Genomic DNA, 8,724 nt, shown 5'->3' on the forward strand with positions numbered 1-8,724 from the left:
CCCCCCCCCGCCCCCAGCGCCACTGCAGCCTGCTCCTGGCTTCGGGATGTTTCCTCTAACACTCCCTTTCCTTCCAGCTCCTGGTCTATTTTGGGGGCTTATTGGAACAGAGAATGTAGGTAAATTGGAGTTTTGTTTTCTGGTTTAGGAGGTCAAAATACAAATGCCCACAGGGGTCAGACCACTAATGTAAAAGAGGAAAGTGAGTCTGGGGTAAGAAACTGTGGATAGACACAGGTTGTTTGCACATGAAAAATGCTGGAATATTCTTCTGCTCACAAAGAATTGTGTTTTCCATTGTCTTTTTTGAAACCTGCTGGCCTTTCATTCTCCCACTGTAGATTGAAAGATGAGTGCAGGGATGGTTTAATTTTCTTTTTATTATTTATTTATTTATTTTGCGGTACGCAGGCCTCTCACTGCTGTGTTCTCTCCCATTGCAGAGCACAGGCTCCGGACGCGCAGGCCCAGCGGCCATGGCTCACGGGCCCAGCTGCTCCGGGCATGTGGGATCTTCCCGGACCAGGACACGAACCCGCGTCCCCTGCATCGGCAGGCGGACTCTCAACCACTGCGCCACCAGGGAAGCCCTAATTTTCTTTTTAGCTCTATCGTAAGGTGGTCCAAGTGTAGAAAAGGCATCTGACATTCGGCTTCATTGTTGGGACAATAAAAGGGAATAGTGAGGACTATGGCCACCTAGAATTACTGATAATCCCTGGGCCAGAAGCACCCCTTCCATGGGGCTCTTGTTTTAGCAGGCTCTGCTCTGTTACCCTCCGGCTCTGACTCTTGACCCTTAGTGAGGAGTCCAAGGGGCCAAGGAGGTGCCCACCCAGACAGAGCTGTGTCTCCCCATCCCTGTCCAGATGGACCTGAGCTCACTTCCAGAAACTGCTGGGCTTCTTCCCTGGGCCCTGTCTCCCTTGAACCTCTAGTTCTGACAGTGGCTGTGGGATGGTTGATTTGGGGGTGGATGGGTGTCCAGAGCTGGCGCATCCTAACAGGCAGCCACCAGCCACATACGGCGATGGAGGATTTGAAACATGGCCAGGCTGAATTGGGACGCACTGTAAGTATAAAATACATAGCACATCTTGAAGACAGTATGAGAAAAAATGAATATAAAATATTCATAATTTGAAATATTGATTACATGTTGAAATAATATTTTGGATATATTGGGTTAAATATGTGTACTATTAAAATGAATTCCACCTATTCCTTTTTACTTTATGCAGTAGCTACTAGAAAATTTAATATTCCATATGTGGCTGGCATTTGTAGCTCACATTCTGTTTCTATTGGGCTGGTACAGAGGGCCCTTGGAAGACTTGTTATGGTGTCCACAGGCCTGTGCATGAGGGCCCTTCAAATATGGGGTGAGATTCAGGATGCAGCTGGGTCAGAAGAGCAGGGGGCTGTGGGTCTCCCTTTGCAACCCGTTCTGGCTCCCCAGATGCTGGGGTCAGGCCCAGAGTGGCCTCTCTCCTCAGCCCCTGCCCGCTGTGGAAGACATGCAGGGATTCCAGAGCTTTCAACTTGGCAACAGAAATCGGAAATCTGGATTTTTACAAGAAATCTCTTGTTTTAAAAATGTTGGCAACTAATTCAAATGTTTGGAAAAAACATTGTCCTGGCCGAGACCTCACAAGCCACAGAAAATATATCTTTGGGCTCTGGTTCAAAGCAGGGAGACTGAGGGACTTCCCTGGCGGTCCAGTGGTTAAGACTCTGCGATCCCTGGGCAGGGAAATAACATTTCTCCTGTCGCATGGTGCGGCCAAAAACAAACAAACCAACAAAACCAAACCAAAACCAAAAGCAAAAAGCAAAAAGCAAAAAACAAAACAAAACAAAGGAGGGAGACTGAGGTCAGAGAGAACGTTTAGCTTGGTCCCCATAGCATAGGAGCCCGAATCACCATAGAAGGACTGAGGGGAAGCAGATGAAAGGGGCTTCAAAATCTCCACCACCAGCTCCCACCTCAGTCCAGCATTGGTATTAGGGGTAAGTGAAGTGGTGGGGACCCAAGGGACACAGAGAGCCCCAGATTTTCCTCTTTGCCTGCAGCCTGCTGCTCAGTCTGTCTGGACCTCTGAAAGATGGGCAGTGACTGTGGGCTCTGCTCAGAGGGAAGGAGGTCGGTTGTGGGCATATAGGAGGTTCAACAGGTGTCCACTGGGGGGCAGCAGAGGAGCAGGGAAGAAGCAGTGCCACAGGCTCCTTAGAGCAGAGCTGGCCGGCCTGCTGCATCCTCCGCATTCCAGGAGCCAGACCTGGGAGGTGCGTTGCAGACCACCAGAAGTCCACAGAGAGCTTGCATGCAAATCAAAGGAAGCTCTCATCCTCCCGGGGGTTGCAGCCCAAGGTCAGAATCTGGCTTGATAAGTGGAACTTGGGGTGGATTTTAGTCCCCATCCACCTATGCCCTCCCTGCCTGGCAACCCAGCGGGCGTTGCTGTGGCGGTGGAAGAGCTGAGGGCTGACGGAACCGAGGTCTGGAGTGGGGCAGCCCTGGTCCTGCAGGTGTGTGCGGTTCACTGCTCCAGTGCTTTGAGTTCCAGGTGAGAGGTGGCAGGGGTTCCCACACTGCCAGGTGCCAGTTGCTGGCTCCTGCCTTTCCGGCAGGTGGCAGGCTCCAGGCTCCACCGGCAGAGCCGACTGAGGCTGGGGTGAGAGGGCCCTGCCAAGGGCTGGCAGGTGAAGCTGGGGAGGGGGGTGAGAGCTTGACATGGTCCAGGAGGATGGGCACAGCGGGCATCGGAGGTGGGTGGGATTTCTGGTTCTGGAGGAGGGGACACCCGCCCCTGGCACTTGGGTCAGCAGCACAGAGGCCGGTGCTCTGTTGTGGCGACTCAGAGAGGGAAGTCACTGTGCGTCTGGGCAGATCCAGGGCCTTTGCTCCCAGTCCGTGCTCCTGCCCCCAAAGCACTCCTTCGGGTTGGTTCGGATCATGTCATGCCCCAGCCCAAATCCCTTCTTTGGAGTCACCCAAGCCCCTGAGCTTGGCACTCAAAGCCCTGCCTGCCCTGGCTGAAGACCATCTCTGCAGCTGCAACCTCACCATCTTTCCCCCGCCCTGCCCCCCGCGCCCCCAGCAGCTCAGCTCCTTGCAGGTTCCTGGAGGAAGCCGCACACACTCACACCCCTCGCTCTTTGTGTGTGCTTTCCCATGCTGGCAATGCGGGCTCCCTCTGGCTCATCTTAAGTCCTCCTGACCCTTCCAATCCTGACCTTTCCGAGGCTGGGCTCCTGGTTCCCCTGTACTCCAACCCGTGGCTGTTTTCTCTGCGTTGCATCCCCCCACCCCTTGCCCCAGCAGATGGTGAGCTTCGTGAGTCTGCCTGGAATGCATTCTATATCCCTATGCCTGGTAGGAAGGCCTGACTATATCCCCCCTCCCATCCTTCCAGCTGCAGCCTTGTCATCACAGAAGACTGGCGGGGAGCCAGGTGTGTGTGTGCATGTGTATGCATGTTTGTGTGTGTGTGCATGTGTGCTCATATGTGTGGATGGTAAGTGCACATACAGAGGGCCTCAGGCAGCAGAGACAAGGACTAATTCACATGGGAGCTAATATGTGCGCAGGCGCAGGCAGGCCGTGCACATCGGCCTGGCAAGACATAGCTCCATATGCAGTGCGGGCTTTACTTTAAAAAACAAACAAACAGGGCTTCCCTGGTGGCGCAGGGGTTAAGAATCTGCTTGCCAATGCAGGGGGCACGGGTTCGAGCCCTGGTCCGGGAAGATCCCACATGTGGCGGAGCAGCTAAGCCCGTGCGCCACAACTACTGAGCCTGCGCTCTAGAGCCCGCAAGCTACAACTACTGAAGCCCACGAGCCACAACTACTGAAGCCCGCGTGCCTAGAGCCCGTGCTCCGCAACAAGAGAAGCCACCGCAATGAGAAGCCCACGCACCTCAACGAAGAGTAGCCCCCGCTTGCCTCAACTAGAGAAAGCATGCGCGCAGCAACGAAGACCCAACACAGCCAAAAATAAATAAATAAAATAAATAAATTAAAAATTCTTTCACGGAAGTACATATACGTACAGAGAAGTACTCACGTCAAAAGTATACAGCTTGACAAGTTTTCATAAAGCGAACACATCATGCTACCAGCACCCAGATCAAGAAAGCGCAGGGCCAGCACCTGCAGCCCACAGTAGGGGCTTTTAAAAGGCCTGTGCCTTGACTCTGAAGCTGGGAGGGGGTGGCGAGAGGGTGCAGGAGGAGAGAGTCTGGGGGGCTTCAGACTTCCACCTGTCTCCCTTCCAGAGTCTGGGCTGCTCTAGGAGATTTACTGCTTTTTGAACCCAGGCCCTCTCCCTAATGCCTCCGTTTTGTCATGCCCGTCCTCCTCCAGCACCCTGGCTGCCAGGCCCTGCCATGGCCCCCTCCTTGGGCGGCAGGCCCAGGGCCTATTTCTTTTCCCAGTCTACCTCAGGAGCCGTAGGGTCCCTATGGCCCTGTGCTCAAATCACCTGATGGCCAGTTTGTGCTTTTCTCCCACGCCCAAGGGGCAGACTGTGGGAGTGTGTGGCTTCTGGGGTGACATCTGCCCCAGCCAGGCTTGTCATAACTACAGAATATGGACAGAACAGGGATAAATGAAGCCCACCCAGTGTCCTAGAACTGCAAACACAAGGCGGGTACAAAGACCTGCCCCCTAAAACCAGCACTCCCAGGTTGGAGCTGGCTTGATTGTGTCTGGGACAATTATAAATGCCCAGTGACGCTGTGCAGGTCTGAGTGACTGGACACGCACAGGGACACTGTTTTGACTGTGCCTGTTTTATGGAGACTGCGTGGAACCCTGTGTGTGTGGCAGGGGGTTGGCGTGTCTGGTGGTGCTGGCACGCTGGGTGTGACAGGCCGGGAGTGGATGGCTGGGTGGCTGTGTGTGTAGGGCTGTGCGTGTGGGGCTGTGAGAAGGGCTGGTTGTGTCCGTGTGCTTGGGAGCCCATGTGTGCGCACGGATGTCTGCAGGTGAGGGGATAGTGCGGGGAGAGTTGTAGCTCTGGGCGTGTTTGCTCACTGCAATCAGGAGGTCACCTGTTCCTGTGGGGACCCAGTGCTGGTGAGGAGAGGTGAATCTGGGGAAGCAGAAAGAACAAGGCGGTGGTGGTCGGAGGCTGCGGATGGGCCGTCCCTTCCCCCCGAGGGTCTTGTCTGTGGGCCCCTCCTCTTGGCTCCCAGCTTTGGGGGTCGGTTACCCTGCCCACTGCCTGCAGGAGTGGGCTAGGTGGGGACTTCCCTGGTGGTCCAGTGGGTAAGACTCCGCACTCCCAATGTCGGGTTCAATGCCTGGTCGGGGAACTAGATCCCGCATGCATGCCACAACTAAGAGTCCGAATGCCGCAACTAAAAAAAAGATCCCGCATGCCGCAACTAAAGATCCTGCATGCTGCAACTAAGACCCAGCGCAGTCTAAATAAATAAATATTAAAAAAAAAAACTTTTTTTAAAAAAAGAGAAAGAAATGGGCTAGGTGGAGCCCAGGCTGGGGCCTAGATGCTGAGGTGGCAGGCAGGCCTGGGAGGAGGGATTGGGGCTGGTGACAAGCCAGAGCGGCAGCCAGAAGCATGGGGCACCCTGCCCTGTGTTGAGCTGGCAGCTGGCTCGAGGAGCAGACGGGGCCCCACCTAAGCAGGCCAGGGCAGGCAGGGCAAGGTATGTCTTGGGCCAGGGAGGGGATGGAGCTGATGCGGCAAGCCTGGGCCTTGTTTGGCCAAGATGGAAGGTTGAGGGGCAGCTGTGGGGGAATCCTTTTGTGATGGGGGCAGTGTGTCTGTGCCTGCTTACTCTTATTATTGTACATGTGATTGATTTGCTTATGCATTTATCTCTCTTGTTGTATGCATGGATCCATGGGTCTGTATGAGGGCCACGGGTGGTTCTGTGTGTGTGTGACTGGTACCCAGGCATGTTTGTGCGAGGGTCTTGTGCGGATGTGCCTGTGGGAAGGCTGTGTGCTTGCGTGATGGCTATGTGTGCACCTCGTCCGAAAGACCCATGTGACTTCTGTATGTCATGTTTGTGGCAGACATCTATGTGAGTCAGTGTAGGCTTTCTCCAAGGCCTCTGTGTGTGTGCTGTGTGTGTGTGTGTGTGTGTGTGTGTGTGTGTAATGACCCCCAAACCATTGCAACTCTGTGTATAAACATTCCACTGATCCCTTACAATGTGTTTGTGTTTATAGCAATCCTAAAGACCATGTGTGCACCACGTGAAACATGCAAGTGCAAGTGTGACACACACTCCTGTGTTTCTCTGTGTGATGACTCCACAAGCCACTGGGTATGTGCCTTGGTGTGTGTGGGTCCCACAGTCACTGTGCATGTACGTGGATCGAGCTAACATTGTCCCTCCTCAGCCGGGGGATCTGGCACATACATCTTGTTGCCTCCTCCAAAGCCCACATGTGCTGACACTCAGCTTCTTTCTGCTTCCCACCCCACCCCTTCTCACAGCCCTCAGGGATCCTCCCTGGAGATGGAAACCCTGGGTGGTGAAGTTGAGAACAGGACCTCCTGCGGAGTTGGCATTTCCCTCCCAAAACTGCTTTAGTATAATGGGGCCAGGAGGAGGCCACACCAGCTAGGTGCTCAGGGGGCAGCCACAGCCAGTGGAAAGAGCACATGTTTAGAGCCAGGCAGAACTGGGTTCAAATTCAGACTCTCACATCTGTAAGATCTTGGACAAGTCGCACTCTATGCCTCAGTTTCTCCTGTTTGTTTCTGGAGTTGCTACGTGAACATAATGCTCCCAGCAGTAGGTGAACAGACGCAGTAGTCTCTGGACAAATGGGGGTCCTTTTCTATTTAAGGAATCACTTTGAGAACACTTGAAGGTCACTGTGAGATCTTGCAGGAAAGGGCCACAGGGGTTGGAAGGGGCAACTGGAGCCTGATCTCAGGGTAGCATCTGGTCTCTGACCTTCAGGGGCCCTGCAGTGTGGAGGTGGGCAAAGCCAGAGCTGGAGAACTCTCCAAATGTGTAGCCCCTGTCAGGCCTGACCTGGCCTTGCACTGTCTCATAGAGCCTCAGGCCTTGCACCCCTCTCAGAGGGAGGCATAGAGGAGGGCATCCAAGGTGTGTGTGGAGGGGGTGGGGGCTACAGAGATGATACCGAAACGGTGGTCATGGAGTGACACCCCCAAAAAGTCAATATGCAGACTCCAAAAAGCCACAGCCCAGCAGCTGCACACTCAAAGATCCAGGAGAGGAAGACAGAGACACCCTCAAAAAGACAGACACACACACAGCCTCCCATTTCAGAGGGACAGAAGTCCCCACCACCCCAAGGACGACCCCGGAAGACCAGACACCAGATTCCCCTCCTCTCCAGAGGGCTCGATTCTCCCAGAGGGATGGACACGCATTCCCCATCCCCTCGCCCCTGGGGAGGACGCGCAGAGGGCGGCAGGCAGGCCCCTGCTCCCCCTGCTGAGTCAGCCTGTCCCCGTTCAGCCGGCGAGTACTGGGTGGAAGCAGCTGAGCGGAAGCGGCTGGGCGGCGGTCCAGCTCCAGAGGTGGGCGGAGAGTCAGTCGTCGAGCTGTAGGCCGGAGCCGCCCTGGGCCCCACGGCGGCCGAGGGAGCGCGAGGGCCCAGCCAATCGGCGGCCGCCACCCGGCCTAGCGCACTGGCCCCGCCCCTGCAGCGGGCAGCCGGCCTCTCGGTTCCCAGGGCCCCCTCCCAGGCAGCCTGATCGGCCCCAGGCCTGGCATCCGGCCAGGTGGAGCCCGTGGTCGCTACCTGGGGAGGGAGGTGCAGGAGACGGAGCACAGGGCTCTTAGGGAACAGAGCTCCCAGCCAGGAAGTCTCAGCTTCTCTCCCGGGGTCCCCTTCTTTGCCACTCCCACCTGCTGGTTAGGGGTAGGGGTGACCCTGTCGGTGACAGTGATGGGGTGGTGGGCGGGGTGCCCCTTCTTGCTGCCCTCTGAGCTCTTCCCAGATTGTCCCTTCCTCGAAGGGGACAGACTGCCTTGCTTTTCAGACTCTCGGACTGTGCTGGCTTCACGCTGGTGTTTCCTGCACAGTCTTGATGGCAGAAGTTCGCTGTCTGCAGTCAGCCACATCACAAGCTCTGTTTTCTGCTTCAGACAATACAGTCACTCCTTGGGAGTTCCTAAGACTCTGGTGCTCCCTGCTACTGAGTCCGGCCTGGCCAGAGCCTGGGCCTTGATACAGACATACAGGCAGATACGCATAGACTCACCTGAGCAGGTAGAGATTATGCAAACACACAGACACACAGAGACAGATCTACAGATGTTCTGTCCAGATTCTCATATACATGGAACACAGACACGTTTTCGGCATGAAAGTCAAGCATCCCAGCTCTGTCCCTTACTACTTTTCTGACTTTCAGTCTATCATCAAATCTCTCCAACTGTTTTTCTGTAAAATGGGGATCGCTAGAATCCCTTCCTTACAGGGTTGTTGTGAAGATTAAAGAAAAAAAAAAAAAACCACCTGGAGAGTGCCTGGTACATTGTAATAACTCAATAAATGGGAGCTACAGTGATCTCCCAGGCCCACAAGAATATATCCACACACACACTTCATGGACACACACTGATGCACACACACACACACACACACACACACACACACACACCAAACTTCAGACATCAATACATATGCAAGCATCAGGTGTGTCTGCACATAGCAACACAGACACAAACAGCACCCCTCTCCCCCCGGCCCCTGCCCCCC

The sequence above is a fragment of the Lipotes vexillifer genome, unplaced genomic scaffold, assembly GCF_000442215.2.
Source record: "Lipotes vexillifer unplaced genomic scaffold, Lipotes_vexillifer_v1.1 scaffold2700, whole genome shotgun sequence".
Lineage (NCBI taxonomy): Eukaryota > Metazoa > Chordata > Mammalia > Artiodactyla > Lipotidae > Lipotes > Lipotes vexillifer.